This window comes from Hyla sarda, chromosome 8, assembly GCF_029499605.1.
Source record: "Hyla sarda isolate aHylSar1 chromosome 8, aHylSar1.hap1, whole genome shotgun sequence".
Lineage (NCBI taxonomy): Eukaryota > Metazoa > Chordata > Amphibia > Anura > Hylidae > Hyla > Hyla sarda.
In genome coordinates, this window is record NC_079196.1 from 163761661 (window position 1) to 163783696 (window position 22036).

Genomic DNA, 22036 nt, shown 5'->3' on the forward strand with positions numbered 1-22036 from the left:
AGGTAACCCCCAGGTCGTTCCACCCGATAGCGACTCAACCTCACTGACTGCTGAGTCAGGCGCGGTACAGAAGGACTAGGCAAAAGGCAAGGTCAGACGTAGCAGAAGGTCAGGGCAGGCAGCAACGGTTTGTAGTCAAGGGCAACGGCAAGGGTCTGGATACACAGGCAAAGGACACACGGGAACGCTTTCACTGGCACAAGGCAACAAGATCCGGCAGGGACAGGAAGGGGAAGTGGGTTTTTATAGTGTTGGTAGTGCTTGGAACTAATTGGAACTTTAAATCTGAGAGACCCGGTGCACGCGCCCTAGAGAGCGTGGCCGCTCGCGCCGGGACTGAGCAGGAGGACGGGGCAGGTGAGAGACATGGGGCGCGATCCGAGAACGGGCACGTCCCGTGCCTCGGATCGCGTCCCCTCCGATGACACGGGAGCAGCGTTCGCGGTCAGCGGTGCCGACCGGAGCGCTGCATGTAGAGGCACGCCGCGAGCGCTCCGGGGAGGCAGCGGGACTCGGAGCGCTTGGCGTGACAACCCTCTTGTTCTTTCTGGAGGCCTCAATCTGATGGCTTGCCTCATATCGAGTCAACAACCCCTAATATCGAAATTTCGCTATCAGCTAAGGATATCTTGTCCGAAGCCTGGGCTCCGGGCACCAGAAAGGCTTACAGATCAGCCTGGCGACTTTCGATTCATTGGTGCTCTCAACGACACCTGGATCCCTATAACTCATCTATCTCAAATATCATAAATTTTTATTTATCTGAAGCCTTTGATTCTGGCAAAGCTTATAGGACTATTAATTTATATAGATCTGCCATCTCCTCAGAACATAATCTCATTAATTCACTCCCCATTGGTAAACATCCTCTCATATGTAGATTACTCAAAGGCATTTGTTTCAAAAGACCCCCTCTTCCTAAATATCGTTCTACCTGGGACGTCTCCCTTATCCTCAATTTATTCTCTTCTTGGGAAGACAACGACATGCTTTCATTAAAATTCCTCTCTTATAAACTAACGGTACTCCTATGCTTAATTTCAATCAAAAGAATATCCAGCAAGCACTTAAGATATTGGGAATTTGGATTCCGGCCGACTTGCGGTTTTGTATAAATTAAACTATGTCCCTTTAGTAGCATATTTACAGAATCAATGTGCAAAGTAGTCTACTAATTTATTCTCCTGGTTCGGTAGATGTGCTTTATTTAAAATGACTATTCTGCCAAGGATTCTGTATGTCCTTCAATGTATTCCAATAAAATTATCAAAGTCTTTTTTTAAGTCCTTGACAGACATACAGAATAATTTTATTTGGAAAGGAAGAAAACCCCGATTAAGAAAGGCGACATTGTGTAGACTGAAGGAGAGAGGAGGAGTGGGACTCCCGGACTTAAGAGGATATTATGTTGCAGTTCACTTAGGTCGAGTCATTGATTGGTGTTGCCATAAAAAACAAAGCGTTGGGTACCTATTGAACAATCTTTGACATCAACTCCATTAAACTGTTTACCATGGTTGACAAGTGTAGTAAAGAAAGATCCGAAAAAACATTCAACTATAGGTGCTACACTATCAGTCTGTGATGATTCGATGGTAAGAAAAAGGTTGTTACCTAAGAATTCACAGATGACACCTATACTTGGCAACCCAGCATTTCCTCCAGGAATAGAGGACTTGATTTTTCATCAGTGGATGGAGAGAGGAAAGTTTAGAGTAGGCCATTTTAGAGCAGGGTTGGATCAAGATGAGTGGAAGGTAGATGATCAAATGGAACAATTGGTCCCTTTGGGTTTTTGGAGAAATTTTCAGCTGAGGAATTTTTTTAGAAGGTTGCCTAAACCAATTTGGTACACTAAGGGATTAACGAAGTTGGAGGAAATGTGTAGTTCTAATGAACCTGTAAAACATGTACTCTCTAAGATATATAGAATATGGTTGGAAGGTGAAGAAGTGAGTCATCCCTCGTTTGTACTGAAATGGGAGACAGATTTGGATTTACATCTCTCAGCTGAACAGTGGAAAAACATTTTTTGCTTAGCACATGAATCCTCAGTGAATGTGCATATGCAAGAAGCAAATTACTAAATCCTCACAAGATGGTATCAGGTACCAAGATTATTTAGAGATAGTAGACGAACAGAATGTGAGGGGAAATGCTGGAGTTGTGGGGAAGAAAAAGGAACTATCTTGCATATTTTTTGGTCATGCCCGCGATTGAAGAAGTTCTGGGAAAGGGTGTATGTGACTATTGTAAAAATTATAGAGAAGAGTAATTCTATAATTGATTATTGTAAATTAGGTGTTAGAAAATAATTTAGATTACTATGAAAAGTATGGGGAGACAACATTTGATTTTTTTTTTTCTTTTGTTTTTGTATATATGTATTTGTATTTTGATTTGTGATTGTTTTGTGGATTAATTATTTTTTTTGGAAGTGTGTGTTGGTTATATATGTTGAAAAATTTAAAATAAAGAAAAAAAAAAAAAAGAGTATCCGATGTTAAGGCTCTGGACATTTCTTCCAGATCCTTTACTCCCCAAGGAGTAACATTCAAGATCTTACGCTGTACGAAAACTAATATTCAATCAGTTTTTTATCCGGCTTTTCTCCAACATCCCAAATTATGCCTAGTCAGATGTCTTAAATCTTACGAATCCAAGACCTTTTCTCTTAGATCCTCTATTAACTCTCAACTTCTCATTTCTTTCCGAAAACCACACCTTCCTGTGTCTTCTCCTACCTTGGCTAGATGGGTCAGACACACCATGTCTCTAGCAGGTATTGACATTTCTCAATTCGGTGCTCACTGCTTAAGAAGTGCTATGTCCACAAAAACTATCCAAACAGGTGGCTCACTTTCCGATCTTCTGAAGGCCGCAGACTGGTCTTCAGAATCTACTTTTAAAGCCTTTTATTTTAGACCAGAATCTCACATATCTATGTCAGTTTTATAATTAATAATATAGCTTTAAACTTGCATTATTTTAGGAGCCTCCTGTTGTGATAAAATTTAGTGATAAGATTTTCCTAGTTATTATGATGGAAAATGTAGATTTTATAAACAACAGGAGGCGAGTAATATCCCTCCCTGATTCCCTACCCTACTATCACTCTCTTTATTTTTATTTTTCAGCATACTGATGGAATCTACAAAGCATCACATCCACGGATTAAAGTCTAAGTTCTTCGACATTCCTTCACTACTGTTCCGAATACCTCTTGAGAAGTCATCAAAGTATTCGAAAGTCTTCAATTTCTACTTATGAACTTTATGGTTTATCTTACATGCATCGAGAAAGAGGAAGATTACCTCACAGACAGGCCCTTTATGGACTAGGGTCTCCAGTGATTGGCTACCTATCTAGTCATGTTTTGCTACATTCTTTTTTTTTCCACTGTATTAACTGTTTCGCTACTGAGAGTTTTATAAAGAGAAAGATTGCATTATATTACTCGCCTCCTGTTGTTTATAAAATCTATATTTTCCGTCATAATAACTAGGAAAATCTTCAATTTTGCATCAGAGATGGCTAGCAAGAACAGTGAATTGTTGAAATTGTGGCCAGACATGTGAAAAGAATTGTTTTTCATGTAATACAAGCAAGATCCTTCCTTGTTAACAACTCATCTGTCTGGGAAACAGAGTGAGTTTTCACCTTGATAATGCCCATAGGATGTAAATAGGTCTATGGGAAAGGGTTGTCTTGATGGGGTACAGCTTTAATAGAAGTGTCTCTCTATGTCTTTCGGCAAAAAACAATAGAACACTATCATTGAGAGGAAATCCAGTTTGAACTGGGGAGATCAGGTAAATATAGGAAACAGGTGTAAAAAATAAATTAAAACTATGGGAATAAAAATAAAAACAGCAATAAAGAATAAAAAATCTCAAACTACAACTCCAAATGATATTTATCATAATAATAATACTTATTATTATAATTATTATTATACAAAAAAGTTAACTCCAGCAAACAATTTTTGGAGTGCAGCATGCAAATTAAAAATGGGAATTTCAGTTGAAAATTACTGGCAATGGGATTCTGCTGCAAAGTGCATACAACAGAATTTCAGCGGCAGATATTCCGTTTCTGAAATTCTGCTGCAAAAAAGAATGAGCTCGATGATTCCTTAGGCGAAATCTGGGGAAAAGACATAGGGAAAGATTTATCAAAACCTGTCCAGAGAAAAAGTTGCTGAGTTGCCCATAGCAACCAATCAGATCGCTTCTTTAATTTTTAAAAAGGCCTGGGAAAAGTGAAAGAAGCGATCTGATTGGTTGCTAAGGGCAACTTTTTCTCTTCACAGGTTTTGATAAATCTTCCCCATTGTTGTCTGTGGGGACGCAATGTCCACATGGTCATAGCATCGACAGATTCAGTCAGTGCTTGGCACCTTCGGAGTCTCCGGACAGAATGTCCCCATCTGGAAATTCTATAGTGGGAACCTAGCCCAATAATAAAGATAATAAATACAATAACCCTTGGCCTCAGCCCAGAGAACCCTTTCTGAAAAAACTTCACTAAAATTTTACTTTAAATATATTACTAAAATGTTACAAAAATTATTGAAAATAATAAAGCCTAGATTTATGGGGATAGAACGTTGATCCAGGGATTTATTCTGATCACCATATTGGGGTCGAGAAGGAATTTTTGTCATAGGTCAACTGGCATCGGCCTCATAGAGCCTTCCTCTGGATCAACCAAGTAGGGATTTAGATTGAACGCGATGGAATCATGTCTTTTTTGCAATCTCACAAACTATGTTACTTTGCTGAGTGGCTGGTAGTAAGCTACTTGTTTAGACAGGGAGGATTTCTAAGTTAGCAGGATTTATTTATTTATTTTATTTTATTTTTTTTATTTATTTTACCTGACTGTGAAGGCTGTATTTCTTTGTTTCCTGAGAAATAAAAACAGGAGAAACTCTGTTTAAACCTTTGCAGCTACATGCCTGTCTCTATGGAGCTAATCTCCCACATTAGCTAAAGAGAAGTTTTAGTACTTGATTGGTCATCATCTTCTGCTTCATTCCTGACTACCATCACCATCATCCATTTGTGCCGTCATCCATTTTATCATCATCTGGTCCCTGTTTTTTTCATACATTGTCATACATTCTGGATCTTCTGTAAGTCCTGAGGTATCTTACTGGAAGTTAGCACTCAGGAATGGCAACTGTTACACCAGTTCTGCCATCTTATGACCAGATATTGTTGATAAACTTGGGTCCAGTACAAGGACTAAATATTTTTTAGATTTTAATATTTTATCAGAGATGGCTAGCAATAACAATGAATTGTTGAAATTGCGGCCAGACATGTGAAATTAATTGTTGTTCATGTAATACAAGCGAGATCCTTCCTTGATAACAACTCTTCTGTCTTGAAAACAGAGGGAGTTTCCCCTTTGATAATGTCCATATAACTTAAATAGGTCTATGGAAAAGGGTTGTCTTGATGGGGTACGGCTTTAATAGAAGTGTCTCTCTATGTCTTTCTGCAAAAATCTATAGAACACCATCATTGAGTGGAAATCCAGTGTAAACTGAGGACACTAGGTAAATATAGGAAACAGATAGAATAAACTAAAACCACAAACCAAAATTATATATCAGTCCTCATGAGGGGGCGGGGCTATGATGCCACGAGCTACCGGCGCTGGCTCCAGCGTTCAGAACAGTTAGTTCCATATGCTGAGCAGCAGAGTACCCCTTTAAGTTGGAAATTCCGGTGCAGCAGAATCCCATTACTGGAAATGGTATTCCGCTGCACAGTACACACTATGGAATTTCAGCAGCGGATATTCCGCTTTTGAAATTCTGCTGCCAAAAGAATTAGCTCAGTCATTTCATAGGCGTAATCTGTGGGGACGGCAAAGACATGTGGGAACTGCAATGTTCATAAGGTCCTAGCTCCAACACATTCAATCAGTGCTGGGTGCCCTCAGAATCTCCGGACAGAATGTCTCCATCCAGAAATTCAAAAATTCCATAGTGGTAACCTAGCCTTATAATAAAGATAACCTGCATTCTACCAGTATCTTGAATAGAGATATTCCAGAAAAATCTGTCTCAGAAACTTTATTTTGTAATCACTTAAGGTTCTTGGTAACTCAAAACTCCTCAAATGAGACCTGGCTTCATGCTCAGTTACACAGCAAGATAAAGTCGCAAAGGTCAATGCACCTTCATTTGAATTTAGCTTTGGACTGGCTTCATCTAGATTGAAATATGGTTTGCACAATGCTGTGGAGGAATTCTAGACCATTCCTCCAAGTAAGTGTGCTTTAGTATGTCAATATTTTGTTTTTCAAAACTGTATTTATTTAACATTTTTACAAACTTTCAAGGGAAGGGAAACAGAAAAGGGAAGGGGAGAGTACAGTAGGACAATAAAGCGCAGAGGGTAGAGAGATTACTAAAGCCGTATTGTGGAGGACATCTGGCCTCCATTGCCATTGTCACTCTAGATCCAGACAGGGGGAAAGAAACACAGACATGCAATAGAACCATCCCATGGATCCATATAACACTAGAGGTGAACCCAGATTAACAGAAACAAACAGGTAAGGGGAGGAGGAGGGAAAGAGGGTTGGGCACTCAGAGGAGCACGAACACATGCAAGTACACCATGAAGATAAGGGCTAAGTAGTTTGTCAATATTCGTTGAATGTCTTGCATCTTGATCTCTGTCATACTGTAAAAATATACATGGCTCCTTAGGCTAATGATGCCCAAAACTCAATATTTTGAGGGGGAGGAATTTTATATTTTATTAATGTGTATTGAATATAGGATTATTTATTGTTAGTTCACTGGGCATTATCCCAAATGCAAACAGCTAACTCCACCCCCTCTAGCCACGCCACTGCTGAATATCGCTCTGGCCAGTGAACAGAGCACTAAAGGATTTCCTCCCCATACATTTATATAAACGGCTAACCCCACCCACAACTAGCTGTGCTACGGCTATGTAGTGCTGCCACTGACATACAACAAGTATTAGAGATCGCACACCAGCGATCCTCGCCCCATCTCTCCGGCGCCTCGTACATAACAGCACCTACGCCAACAGCCAAGGTGCGCTAGTCCCAGGCGTATGCCATCACTATAGTTACAATACAAGTCACTCAAAACACTTACTAGGAAAGATACACTGGCCCTATTTTAAAGAAAAACTATTGTGCTTTTAAAGCTTTGCTGATATGTATTAATACATGTTTTAATGCCTACACTTGTTTTAATGCAAATTGGTACATTTTGGATTTTTTTTTTATTTTAACAAAAACCCTGAATTGTCTGTGAATACCCTAATTGATGTGACCTTTACCAGACACTGCAAGGGTATTTCAGTGTCTCACTGTTACCTTTAAGCACCCTACCTGAGGAAGGGTCCTGTTTGGACCAGAAACGCGTTGTTTTAGTGCAATAAAAAACCTTTTGGACTTGTAACTGTGTCCAAATTTCTACCTTGGTGAACCAGCGCCCAGCAAAAGCTCAAGTTTGTTTTTCCTGAGTTGTTGCAGCACCTAACATCATTTTACTTTGGGGTGATTTACTGCTGCCCTTACATCGTGCTTATAAGTAATTTTTATGGCCCACCTAAATTTTCCCAACACCACCTAGATATTTTAACAATGATTCTGGGAAAATGGCCACATAAGGCAAAAGTGGAACTTTTGAGCACAAATGCGTGATACTATGTTTGGAGGGAAACACAACAACAAAACCCTAACTCAACTGTGAAGCTTGGTGGAGAGAGGGTTATGGCTTGGGGCTGCTTTGCTGCCTCAGGGCCTGGACATTTTGTTATTGAAGGAACAATAAATCTTAAGTTGTGTCAGAGCTCTGATCTTAAGCCTGTTTGGTGGGGGTGATTGCTGCTAAAGGGGATCTATTGTTTATTTATGTTTTCAATAAAAGACATGGACAGCACAACTGTTTGTGTGATATTAGTTTAGGTAGATTGTGACTTCGATAACAATTGGTGTTGAGCAAACCAACAGTAAACGCAACCCAACCTAAACCTCATGCCTCAGCCGTTGATTGCTTTAGTCTGTCCCTACATTAGTGCCACTTTCAGACTAGGTTTTCACACAGCTTTTTTCTGTTGTTTTTCTTTGTTTTGTTTTTTTTAAACTGCCAATACAGTTTTTAAGCCAGAAGTGTATTCTAAAGGAATAGTAAATATAAAGGAAGTACTTATACTTCTCTTTCCTGCTTGATCCACCTCTGACTTTGCCTGAAAAACTGTTGACAGTTATCCAAAAAGAGAGAACGCCAGAAAAAAACCTGTGTGAAAACTTAGCCTCAAAGTGCTCACAGAGCCTGGATAAGGATGACAATCTTAGGTCTCCTAGGACTATATCCATCTTTTCCAGGCAATTTAAGCAGTTTGTGCTAATTTATGCAGGCTAAAGCAATCAATGGTCGAACCATGAGGTTCGGGTTTGACCACATTTACTGTAGGTTTTCTCAACGCTCATAACAATCATAACAATCATACCATGTTTTATTATTTTTTAAAGGGGTACTCAACTTTAAAAAATGTGTTTTCCACTGAACTTGTGCCATAAAGTTTAACAGATTTGTAAATTACATCTATATAATAATCTTAATCTGTCCAGTAATTATCAGCTGCTGTATACTACAGAGGAATTTCTTTCCAGTACTCACAGTGCACTGTTCTTTGCAGTACTCACAGTGCTCACTGTTGACAGCTCTGACCATGTCAGGGACTGTCCAGAGCAGGAGAGTTTTCTATGGGGCTTTGCTTCTACTCTGGACAGTTCCTGACACAGACAGAGGTGGCGGCAGAGAGCACTGTGGTCAGACTGGAATGAACTGCATGACTTCCTCTGGAGCATACAGTAGCTGATAAGTACTAGAAGGATTAAGAATTTTGAATAGAGATAATTTACACATGTTTAACTTTCTAGCACCTGTTAATTTGAAAAAAAACATATCAAAAACATTTCCAAGACATTTCCAAAAGTTTTCCTTACTTTTGCTTACAACTATACATGCATGCAATAAGTACATTTTTCTTTTCTTAGCTTAGAAAATAAAAACAGCCTAACCTATAGAAAAACATATATATTGTTACCTGGAGGGAGATTATAATTATACCAGTATATCTGTGCAATGGTACATGACAAGTAATTATATGTCTGAGTAGAAAGGAACATTTTGTGCTTTATCTGTTGTCTGGTTGGTTTCGATTTCTCAGTAGTCACAGAATCCAGATCTCGTATATGTACTAGTAATCTGGTCTAGCACTGTTTTATGGCACAACAAAACCATAATGAATAATTTCTTCCCTTTTCACAGTGTTCCAGTTTGTTCCAGTCTCACATTTGCAAAAGGACAGATACAAAGAATATAAAAATGATAAGGGAAACATATCTGCTGCTCAGCTTTTTTGTGCTACGGTTATGTTGCTAAATCTATTGATAGACTAGTGTTCCTAGTGTGTAATGTATCATTAGTTGGATGCTTCTTCTATTTCATGGCCTATACACCAATAGTACTTAAACTCTATAATCCATAGTTCCTACATATACCCTATCCACATTATAGGGGAAAAGTGTCTGATCATGGAGGCTGACCACTGGGATCCCACCCTTACGATCTTAAGTACAGGACCCATCAACTTACTTGTCCTAGGTGCGCTCCGCCCCCACCTTCCTGGATGAGTACAAGTCACCTCCTGCAGCAATGTTCCCCCTCAGCGGGACATCACTTCTGCTCATCTCCAGAGTGTGCAGAGAACAGGTTAGTAGCCCAGGCCCATACAGGAGATTGAAGGGGGGGGGTCTCAGTGGTTGCACCCATCCACTCCCCAACCCCACCTCCCCAGCAATCAGAGGATAAATTCAGTTACACAAAGTACCCTATTTACACGTAAATATAACCCCCCCCCCCCCCTCTTGAGTGGCGTCAGAATGCAAAAATTTTTATGTAAAGCTTAAAGGGGTACTCCCCTGGAAAATATATATATTTTTAAATAAACTGGTGCCAGAAAGTTAAACAGATTTGTAAATTACTTCTATTTAAAAATCTTAATCCTTCCACTACTTATCAGCTTCTGTCTGCTGCACAGTTCTTTTCTTTTTTGAATTTCCTTTCTGTCCACAGTGCTCTCTGCTGACACCTCTGTCCATTTTAGGAACTGTCCAGAGCAGGATAGGTTTGCTATGGGGATTTTCTCCTACTCTGGACAGTACCTAAAATGGACAGAGGTGTCAGCAGAGAGCACTGTGGTCAGACAGAAAGGAAATTCAAAAAGAAAAGAACTTCCTGTGGAACATACAGAAGCTGATAAGTACTGGAAGGGTTAAGATTTTTAAATAGAAGTGATTTACAAATCTGTTTAACTTTCTAGCACCAGTTGATTTAAAAAAAAAAATGTTTTTCAGTGGAGTACCACTTTAACCCCCAGAAAAGACACAGGGAGTACAGGTATGACCTGGGTGCCTGGGTCTTAGTGCTTCAGGATGTACATGTACATCCTGCATCCCACCACAGTTATAAAGCGAGTGCAGGAGCTGCGATCGCATCAAAGACCCCAAGTCCCAGCTGCTATTAGCAGACAGTGACCTTCCGGTAATGGCGGAGATCAGTGATCGCGCTGATGTCCACCATTAACCCCTCAGGTGCTGTGATCAATATTGATCATGGCATCTGCAGCAATGCAGCAGTTTTGGTGGCTGATCTGATCACCCATGGAACAGCTGCAGGGATCAGATCAGCTAAGATGGCAGCCAGAGGCCTCCTGCTGTCATCCTGGGGTCTTCTTTTCTGGTCTGCCTTTGAGCAAATAAGAGAAGTAGATCTCAGATATGCATAGCACTGATCAGTATTTGCAATCTAACGATTGCGATAAATAGTCCCCTGTGGGGACTAAAAAAGTTAAAAAAAAAAAAAAAAGTTAAAAAAAAGTTAATAAAAGTGAATAAGCCCTTCCTTCCCCCAATGAAAAATAAATTCCCCTCTTTTTCCATTTCCGAAAAGAAGAATAAGAAAATAAATCACCATACTTGGTATCACCGCATGCAGAAATGTCCGATCTATAAAAATATTATGTTAATGATCCTGTACCGTGAACGTCGTAAATGTAAAAAAATACCAAAGTCCAAAAATACTGATTTTTAATCATCATATATCAGAAACAAATGAATAAAAAGTGATAAAAAAAAACAAAAAAAAAACATCAAAACAAAAATGGTACTGATAAAAACTACAGATCGTGTCGCAGGGGTCAGAAGAGGACAATTTTAAATGTATTTATTTTGTTTATTAAAGTTTGACTTTGTAAAGTAGTACAATAATAGAAAATCTATATAAATTGGGTATTGTTTTAATGGCCTTGAGCTAAAGAATAAAGAGAACATATCATTTTTACCATAAAGTGCACTGCGTAAAAACCAACCCCCCCCCCCCCCAAATTTGCTAAATTGCTGTTTACTTTTCAATATTCACACAAATAATACTTTTTTTATTTTCACCGTACATTTTATGGTAAAATGAAAGGTGTTATTACAAAGTACAATTGGTCACACAAAAAACAAGCCCTCATTAGGGTCTGTGGATGAAAAAAGAAAAAAGGCTGTTAGAAGGCCAGGAAATTTAAAGCGAAAAAACACAAAAATGAAAATTCCCTGTGTCCTCAAGGCCAAAATGGGCTGAGTCCTTAAAGGAAATCTGTCATCAGTGATGACAACAGTACTTACCTTGTTCCGTTCCGTGCAGTCGTTATCCGGCAATCCTGTTCGGAATCTTTAGCTCCAGTCCAGACTTGGACCATAGGAGGAGCTAAGTGACGCTGTTGTTTGCTAGCAGTGGGACCCATCAGAGAACAGCAGTGGCGATGTCACTAAGCTCCGCCCATGCTCCAAGTCAGGCCCGGAGCCTAAGATACCGAAAAGGATTTCCGAAGAACTACAGCACGGAATGGGACGAGGTAAGTACTGTTGTCATCAGTGTCAACTGCGCTATCTGTCTGTTCCGACAGGTTACTGCAGGTGACACTAATGACAGATTTCCTTTAACCCCTTAAGGACGCAGGACGTAAATGTACGTCCTGGTGCGGTGGTACTTAACGCACCAGGATGTACATTTACGTCCTAAGCATAACCGCGGGCATCGGAGCGATGCCCGTGTCATGCGCGGCTGATCCCAGCTGCTGATCGCAGCCAGGGACCCGCCGGCAATGGCCGACGCCCGCGATCTCGCGGGCGTCCGCCATTAACCCCTCAGGTGCCGGGATCAATACAGATCCCGGCATCTGCGGCAGTGCGCGATTTGAATGAATGATCGGATCGCCCGCAGCGCTGCTGCGGGGATCCGATCATTCATAACGCCGCACGGAGGTCCCATAGAACAGATCAGTATTAGCAATCATGGTATTGCTATGAATAGTCCCCTATGGGGACTATTCAAGTGTAAAAAAAAATGTAAAAAAATGTAAAAGTAAAAAAAAAGTGAAAAATCCCCTCCCCCAATAAAAAAGTAAAACGTCCGTTTTTTCCTATTTTACCCCCAAAAAGCGTAATTTTTTTTTTATAGACATATTTGGTATCGCCGCGTGCGTAAATGTCCGAACTATTAAAATAAAATGTTAATGATCCCGTACGGTTAACGGCGTGAACGAAAAAAAATAAGTCCCAAATTCCTACTTTTTAATACATTTTATTAAAAAAAAAATTATAAAAAATTTATTAAAAGTTTTTTATATGCAAATGTGGTATCAAAAAAAAGTACAGATCATGGCGCAAAAAATGAGCCCCCATACCGTTTATACGGAAAAATAAAAAAGTTATAGGTCATCAAAATAAAGGGATTATAAACGTACTAATTTGGTTAAAAAGTTTGTGATTTTTTTTAAGCGCAACAATAATATAAAAGTATGTAATAATGGGTATCATTTTAATTGTATTGACCCTCAGAATAAAGAACACACGTCATTTTTACCATAAATTGTACGGCGTGAAAACGAAACCTTCCAAAATTAGCAAAATTGCGTTTTTCGTTTTAATTTCCCCACAAAAATAGTGTTTTTTGGTTGCGCCATACATTTTATGATATAATGAGTGATGTCATTACAAAGGACAACTGGTCGCGCAAAAAACAAGCCCTCATACTAGTCTGTGGATGAAAATATAAAAGAGTTATGATTTTTAGAAGGCGAGGAGGAAAAAATGAAAACTTAAAAATTAAATTGTCTGAGTCCTTAAGGCCAAAATGGGCTGAGTCCTTAAGGGGTTAAGGGGTTATCACTGAGCCAAAATAAAAATAACACTGCAGCCATACTTGGTCTCTGATAATTTCCAGACTTTTTTTTTTTCCTTTGGCTGTATGCAGCCTTGATCTCCTGGACACTACAACAAACCCAGAAATAATGTGCAAATGGAAGCACACCGAGGGTATTCAATTAATGCAAAAATATAACAATCTTTATTAGGAGCACATGATTGACATAGCAGAAAAAACAACAATAATAACAGACACAGAAAAATAAATTAAAACCACTTAAAAAGGCCCATAACGGGCCACACCACACAAATGAGACATGGTATATGTCTCATCCGGACCAGGGCTAAAACAATGTGGCTCACCTACCAAAATAAGAATAATTGCAGTACAAAATGCCCCCGTCTGACCTAAATCACACAAACTAACCGTAAACCGCAAATATCACCCATATGCTCGGTCCGAAAAACCTACACTCCACACTCCTGATGAAGTCACTCAGTGACGGAACGCGTGGAGGTTTTTCGGACCGGGCATATGGGTGATATTTGCTCCCACTTCATGCAGGCTTTGCCTCCTATCTGACCTCACATATTAAATTCTTGCTGGCATCTTTAGCTCATTTATATTTTTTATAAATATTGGTTGCTTGGCACTTTATTCCCAGATGAACCGCATGTCATTGTCTGATATCTATTGTGATACCTCTATATATAGGTTCAATTTGCACATGACACTTTACGGTTAGTTTGTGTGATTTAGGTCAGACGGGGGCGTTTTCTACTGCAATTATTCTTATTTTGGTAGGTGAGCCACATTGTTTTAGCCCTGGTCCGGATGAGACATATACCATGTCTCATTTGTGTGGTGTGGCCCGTTATGGGCCTTTTTAAGTGGTTTTAATTTATTTTTCTGTCTGTTATTATTGTTGTTTTTTCTGCTATGTCAATCATGTGCTCCTAATAAAGATTGTTATATTTTTGCATTAATTGAATACCCTCGGTGTGCTTCCATTTGTACATTATTTCCAGGTTCATTTATATCTTTCTAGCTGAGCCCCCCCACCTTTCTTTCTTGAATATTGATCTCCTGGACAGGCATCTGCTGTCCTCCTGAACTCTGTGGGCGTTCCCAGGCAGTGATGATGCTTGCCTTTACTGCTGTAAACTTTCTGCCTCCTAGTGACCAGGAACAGCCAATCATCTACAGTCTCCCCTCCTACAACTCTCCTTACTGTTCACCTCGGAGATACACAAAGCAGAGGGAAACATAACTACGTACACATCTCAACTACCCACACACACACTAACACAGCTTGGCCCCTACAAAACCCCTACACACAAAGCCGAACACACTAAGCTCTGCTGGACACACACAAACACACAGCTTCAGTATATGGCTCCGTCTAACACCCCCCCCCAACCCTCACACTAGTACATCATTATGAAGAGAGTTGTCTTTGTAGGAGATAGTAGACACTGCTATATATATATATCCTGGAAACTGGATATATACTGGACAGGAGAGTTGCCTCAGTCAGTTTACAGAGAGAGAGGGAGAGCAGTGTGAGAGAGAATATGGGGACCCCTAGTGGCCAATGTTTAAAGGGGGGATTTCAATGGTGAAATTGCCAAAAGAATAATGTAAGTATATTGGAGATGCACTTATATTCACAGGCAGTAAAAAAAAATTATTTATTTTTTTAAATCATGACCGTGCCTATTAAATAGCCACAATAAAGAAGCTCTCTTATCCACTGCATACAAGTGCTACCACCCTTTCCTTTGAATTGTATGATGATAGTAGCTGCACAGAATAAGGGAATGAGTCAGAGCACTACTTTTCTTCCTGTAAGTGAGGTCCCAAATGGAGGACCCACTACTTTATCACGCTTTCATGGCACATATGTGTAGGAACTCCGGCTAGGACTACACAAATTTATGATTGTGGACCTGAGGAAGGCGCCAGCGAGCACCGAAACGCGTTGTCCTGTTTTTACTTCTTGACTTCTTTTTTCAATAAAAGTTAGTCCTGCATAAGTGCTGGCTCATACCGTTTCTTGACTTTGACTATCGCCATCTGACAGTAGCGCTCTCAAAATACCCCCCATTTTTACTCCTCCTACTTTGCCTATACACACTATTTTTTTGTGAGAAAAGAAATGCCAGAAAAAGTATATCATGGAGGGGAAAAGTAAGGGGGCTGTTTTTTGTGGCATTTTCTTTAGACAAAAAAAAACCTAGAACAAAGCTTGTGTCTGTTGGCAGCCTAAAATGTATCAGTGGGTATTATAAAGGCATAATGAATTACTATAATTTATGGCTAGTACTGTTTTACGTGTGTTTTATTAGTCAATAAAAAGGGAAATTGCCCATAAAAGAATACAACTGAATTATGGTGCAAAAAAATGGACAACAACCTCTGCATAAAACAGTGTCATAGTGTGCATGAACATACAAGAAAAGCTGCTCCACAGTTGTTATTTTATTTAGAAAAAAGTTTGATCATCTTTAAAATAGAATCCAAAGTATACTCACAGTAATCTTATACTTATTTTTATATTAAAGGGGTACTCCTGTGGAAACCTTTTTATTTTATTTATTTTTTAATCAACTGGTGCCAGAAAGTTAAACAGATTTGTAAATTACGTCTATTTAAAAATCTTAATTCTTCCAGTACTTATTAGCTGCTGAATACTACAGAGGAAATTCTTTCTTTTTGGAACACAGAACTCTCTGCTGACATCACGAGCACAGTGCTCTCTGCTGACATCTCTGTCCATTTTAGGAACTGTCCAGAGCAGCATATGTTTGCTCTGGGGATTTTCTCCTACTCTGGACAGTTCTTAAAATGGACAGAGATGTCAGCAGAGAGCACTGTGCTCGTGATGTCAGCAGAGAGCTCTGTGTTCCAAAAAGAAAACCATTTCCTCTGTAGTATTCAGCAGCTAATAAGTACTGGAAGGATTAAGATTTTTTTTATAGATGTAATTTACAAATCTGTTTAACTTTCTGGCACCAGTTGATTTAAAAAAAAAAAAGTTTTACAGCGGAGTACCCCTTTAACTATAAGGCCAGGTTCACCGCAAATAACTGCTTGTGCATTTCTGGCACTCCCATACAAATAAATACACTGATAGCTGGGGTACCATTCCGGAGATAGCAGTTGTACCCCTACAATCAGATACTTATCTCCTATCCTGTGGGTAGGAGAACATCATTTTCACCAGACAACCCCTTTAACCCCTTAAGGACTCAGCCCATTTTGGCCTTAAGGACTCAGACAATTTAATTTTTACGTTTTCATTTTTTCCTCCTCGCCTTCTAAAAATCATAACTCTTTTATATTTTCATCCACAGACTAGTATGAGGGCTTGTTTTTTGCGCGACCAGTTGTCCTTTGTAATGACATTACTCATTATATCATAAAATGTATGGCGCAACCAAAAAACACTATTTTTGTGGGGAAATTAAAACGAAAAACGCAATTTTGCTAATTTTGGAAGGTTTTGTTTTCACGCCGTACAATTTATGGTAAAAATGACATGTGTTCTTTATTTTGAGGGTCAATACGATTAAAATGATACCCATTATTACGTACTTTTATATTATTGTTGCGCTTAAAAAAAATCACAAACTTTTTAACCAAATTAGTACGTTTATAATCCCTTTATTTTGATGACCTCTAACTTTTTTATTTTTCCGTATAAGTGGCGGTATGGGGGCTCATTTTTTGCGCCATGATCTGTACTTTTTTTTGATACCACATTTGCATATAAAAAACTTTTAAGAAATTTTTTATAATTTTTTTTTTAATAAAATGTATTAAAAAAGTAGGAATTTTGGACTTTTTTAATTTTTTTTCGTTCACGCCGTTCACCGTACGGGATCATTAACATTTTATTTTAATAGTTCGGACATTTACGCACGCGGCGATACCAAATATGTCTATAAAAAATGTTTTTTACGCTTTTTGGGCGTAAAATAGGAAAAAACGGACGTTTTACTTTTTTATTGGGGGAGGAGATTTTTCACTTTTTTTTTACTTTTACTTTTACATTTTTTTACATTTTTTTTTACACTTGAATAGTCCCCATAGGGGACTATTCATAGCAATACCATGATTGCTAATACTGATCTGTTCTATGTATAGGACATAGAACAGATCAGTATTATCGGTCATCTCCTGCTCTGGTCTGCTCGATCACAGACCAGAGCAGGAGACGCCGGGAGCCGCACGGAGGAAGGAGAGGGGACCTCCGTGCGGCGTTATGAATGATCGGATCCCCGCAGCAGCGCTGCGGGCGATCCGATCGTTCATTTAAATGGCGAACTGCCGCAGATGCCGGGATCTGTATTGATCCCGGCACCTGAGGGGTTAATGGCGGACGCCCGCGAGATCGCGGGCGTCGGCCATTGCCGGCGGGTCCCTGGCTGCGATCAGCAGCCGGGATCAGCTGCGCATGACACGGGCATCGCTCCGATGCCCGCGGTTATGCATAGGACGTAAATGTACGTCCTGGTGCGTTAAGTACCACCTCACCAGGACGTACATTTACGTCCTGCGTCCTTAAGGGGTTAAAGGGTACCTCTCATCAAATAAACTTTTTATATATTTTAGATTAATGAATGTTGAATAACTTTCCAATAGCATGTTAATGAAAAATATGCTTCTTTCTATTTTTCCCGATCAGTCCTGTCAGCAAGCATTTCTGACTCATGCTGGAGTCCTAAACACTCAGAGCTGCCAGCCTGCTTTGTTCACAGCCAAAAAGGCTGTGAACAAAGCAGGCTGGCAGCTCTGAGTGTTCTCCTTTGTGAACAAAGCAGACTGGCAGCTCGTAGTGTTTAGGACTCCAGCATGAGTCTGAAATGCTTGCTGCCAGGACTGGTAGGGAGACCCCTAGTGGTCATTTCTTCAAAGTGGAAAATTAAATAGAAAGAAGCATATTTTTTAATAACATGCAATTGTGAAGTTATTCTGCATACATTAATCTATAATATATCAAAAGTTTTTTTGATGAGAGGTACCCTTTAATAAGTGCCCCATTGATTTCAATGCAAAGTACAAACCATCGATTGAATGGTGCGCTCTTGTCAGCACATTTTCAGTATGTAAAAAACACACATAGTTTACACACCTATTATTGGCCAAATGCTTCCAATGAAATTAAGGGGAGCTTTAAAAATAATTCTAACATATGCTAAATTAGAGTTAAATACATACACAAAAAATAAGCTTCTAACAGGCTTCTCAAAACATCTGCACATAAAAAAAGCCTCTAAAATACTTGGAGATTTTAGAAGTGTTTCTCCCTTGAAATACATGTGTACTTTTCTTCTTTTCTTTTAGGCAGGGGGAATTTAGCAAAGGAACATATACATCAATAGAGCCCTTTCATTTCTAAGTGCTCAGAGATCCTGTGGTTTGTGGTTTGGCATCAGCTCCCTCAGCTTATTCCTGTAACAGGTATAACAAATGGAACCTGATCTGCTATGGTGACAGTGTGATTGCCTAATACGTACATAGACCCACCTAGTTACTTTGTAGACATGACCTGACTTGCTTCTTGTGTAAGAGCGCAGTGAATTACCTTAGCTACTCTGTCCTGAATCTCATAGCCAGAAGAGACTGTTGCTTAAAGAGGATGTGTCAGTTCTCTACACCTGACTTTTTTTTAAACTTAAAGGGGTACTCTGCAGGGGGGGGGGGGGGGGGGGGGGATATATATATATATTTTTTTTTATTTTTTTATTTTTTATTAACTGGTGGCAGAAAGTTAAACAGATTTTTAAATTGCTTCTATTTAGAAATCTTAATCCTTCCAGTACTTAGGAATTTACTTTCTTTCTGACCACAGTGCTCTCTGCTGACACCTCTGTCCATGTCATCAACTGTCCAGAGCAGGAGACGTTCCTGGCATGGACAGAGGTGTCAGCAGAGAGCACTGTGGTCAGACAGAAAAGAAATTCAAAAAGAAAAGAACTTCCTGGGGGACATACAGCAGCTTTTAAGTGCTGGAAGGATTAAAGTTTTTGCATAGAAGTAATTTACAAATCTGTTTAACTTTCTGGCACCAGTTAAATTTAAAGTAGTTTTTCACAGGAGTACCCCTTTAACTGCATAAGTTCCTGTCAACAAGTTGCCGAGCCCATTCTTGACTTTGCACTGTTGTGTTTCAGATGTGTAGTGTTTCTATACATTGAGCCTGCTTGGGAGTTGGAAAGAAACTAGATCACTGGCCCTCATTTACTAAAAGTGCTGGGTTATTAGTGTGGAATGTTGTTTTTAGACTTATGTTTTTAGACTTTACTATGGGGGCACACATCTTTTTCTTGATGGGAATTTACAGCAATATATTTACAGCATTTTGGGTGAATTCAATAATAAATAGGTTGGGCTTTGAGGACATGCCCCATTTTAGGCCTCTTTCACACTATGAAATAGTTCCGTTTAGGAACTTCCTTCACCAGTTCCGTCACTATATCAGCGAAACCCGGCCGTTACAAAACCCCTGACGGCCGTGACTAAATCGCATTGCAGCCTATGGGGTTTTGTAACTGCCCGTTTGCACCCGTATATGCCCGTAATTCATTACTGGCGTTATACAGTGACGGGACATCGTGGTGGAAAAATTACTGCATGCAGATTTTGGCCATTTATAAAAGTACTAGCTGAGTACCCGGTGTTGCCCGGTTTGTCCTTCCTCATCCTTGTTGGGGAGAAAAATCAACAAAGGAGGAAGCTTTTTATTTCATATTCCATCCCCATACACAGTGGTCCCTCAACATACAATGGTAATTCGTTCCAAATGAACCATCATTTGTTGAAACCATCGTATGTTGAGGGATCCGTGCAATGTTAAATATAGGAAGGTATACTCACCTGTCCCCACCGCTCCGGACAGACACCGCTGCCATGGATGTCGCCCACCATCGCTGTCGCCGCGCCCCTGTGGTGTCCCTGCCGCTCCAGAGCTTCTCCGCTGCCCGGGATCGTCGTTCCTTGTCGCCGTCATCACGTCGCTATGCACGCCGCTCCTATTGGATGATGGGGCGGTGTGTGCGGCGACGTGATGACGATGATGGAGAGCGACGGCGATGCAGCGGAGCGCGAAGAGGACGGTCCGGAGCGCCGGGGACAGGTAAGAGACCATCACCGGAGCACACGGGGCACTGTAAATGGCTATCTGGCAGCAGCTGAAGCAGTCTGCGCTGCCGGATTGCCGTTTACGCGATGGCCCCGACATACAAAAGCATCGTTTATTGATGCTGCCTTCAACATGGTATGGCCTCTGAGAGGCCATCGTATGTTGAAATTATCGTATGTCGGGGCCATCGCAGGTCGGGGGGTCACTGTATTGTTGTCATATCCCAACCCCATATCCCGTCCTCATACCCCCACCTCCTATCCCAACCTCCTATCCCGACCTCCTAGCCCGACCTCCTATTCCATCCTCCTATCCCGCCCTCCTATCTCGACCTCCTATCCTGACCTCCTATCCCGCCCTCCTATCTCCACCTCCTATCTCCACCTCCTAACTCGACCTCCTAACTCGACCTCCTATCTCCACCTCCTATCCCGTCCTCATATCCCGTCCTCCTATCCCAACCTGCATGAGACTTTAAACAAAAACCCTGACCCTCACAAATGGGGGTAGTTAAGGGTTAAATTAACTATCCTATATTTTAAGTGAACATATAAGTAACATGTGACCAAGTATTGTTGATCTCCAGCCGTTTGGAAGTTATGCAGGAACATATATTTCCCATAGACTTGTATGGACTTTAAACAAAAACCCTGACCCTGGCAAATGGGGGTGGGTAAGGGTTAAATCACCTATCCTATGGTTGTTGTTGACATATAAGTAACATGTGTGCCAAGTTTCATGTTAATATCTTTAGCCGTTTGGACGTGATTGTGGAACATACATACACACACACACACATTGAGTTTTATATATTTAGATAAAAGGGCATGGTTGATCTACTGCAAGAGAGGTATTACAGGATACAGTATTAATACTTAAAAAGGTCACTTTAATGTCAAAAATATAAGATTTAATAGACACATTACAGATATGTCACAGACATGAAATATTGGAGTTTTAGAACAGAAATAAAAATAGACATGTATGTTAAAATTCTGTACAGCTTCTCAAAAATATATAGACATAAGATACTAAAAGTGTAATGAATCATTGTGGAGTGTTGGAAGGGGCGAAAACTTGCTCCAGCTTGTCCCTTAGTAACCCCAACTACAGTGGGATGACTGCCCCCATAAGGGTGATCGCACTTAATAACCTGACCTGATGTGCCCTACAATGTCCCTATCTCCTTTCACCATTGCATTGCACAGATTGGCAGACCAACTATATGAAGAGAAACTGCAGAAATAGGTATAGTCTATCAGTCTCTTCATATAGGTGTGGACTCCTTATACTAATCATATAGGTGTACTTTATTATATAAAAGTCTGTTCACATAGCCTATATAAAGAGATTTCTACATAGAGAACGTACACCTGTATAAAGGGGGGACATTTACAAATGGTGTGAATGGTGTGAACTCTTAACTATTTTAGAGCACAAAAGTTGCTGAAATGGTTGCAGACATATGCCAAATTTATCAAATTGATAGGCTTTGATAAATTTCGCTAATGCAACTTCGAAAAAGAAAAGAATGCAGATTTTGTGTGGACATGCGACCTTTGGGTGAAAAGTCGCAGATACCCTGACTCAAAAGTTGCACAGAAAATGTAGGGCAAGGGTGAATTGAC

The 22036-nt window shown here is 40.0% G+C and overlaps 1 protein-coding gene across 9 annotated transcripts in view; it reads right to left on the minus strand.

Moving 5' to 3' along the window:
- The window catches only part of LOC130284734 (lipopolysaccharide-induced tumor necrosis factor-alpha factor homolog), a 114702-nt gene that overhangs the window by 91690 nt on the left and 976 nt on the right, over nucleotides 1-22036 (minus strand). The window lies entirely within an intron of this gene.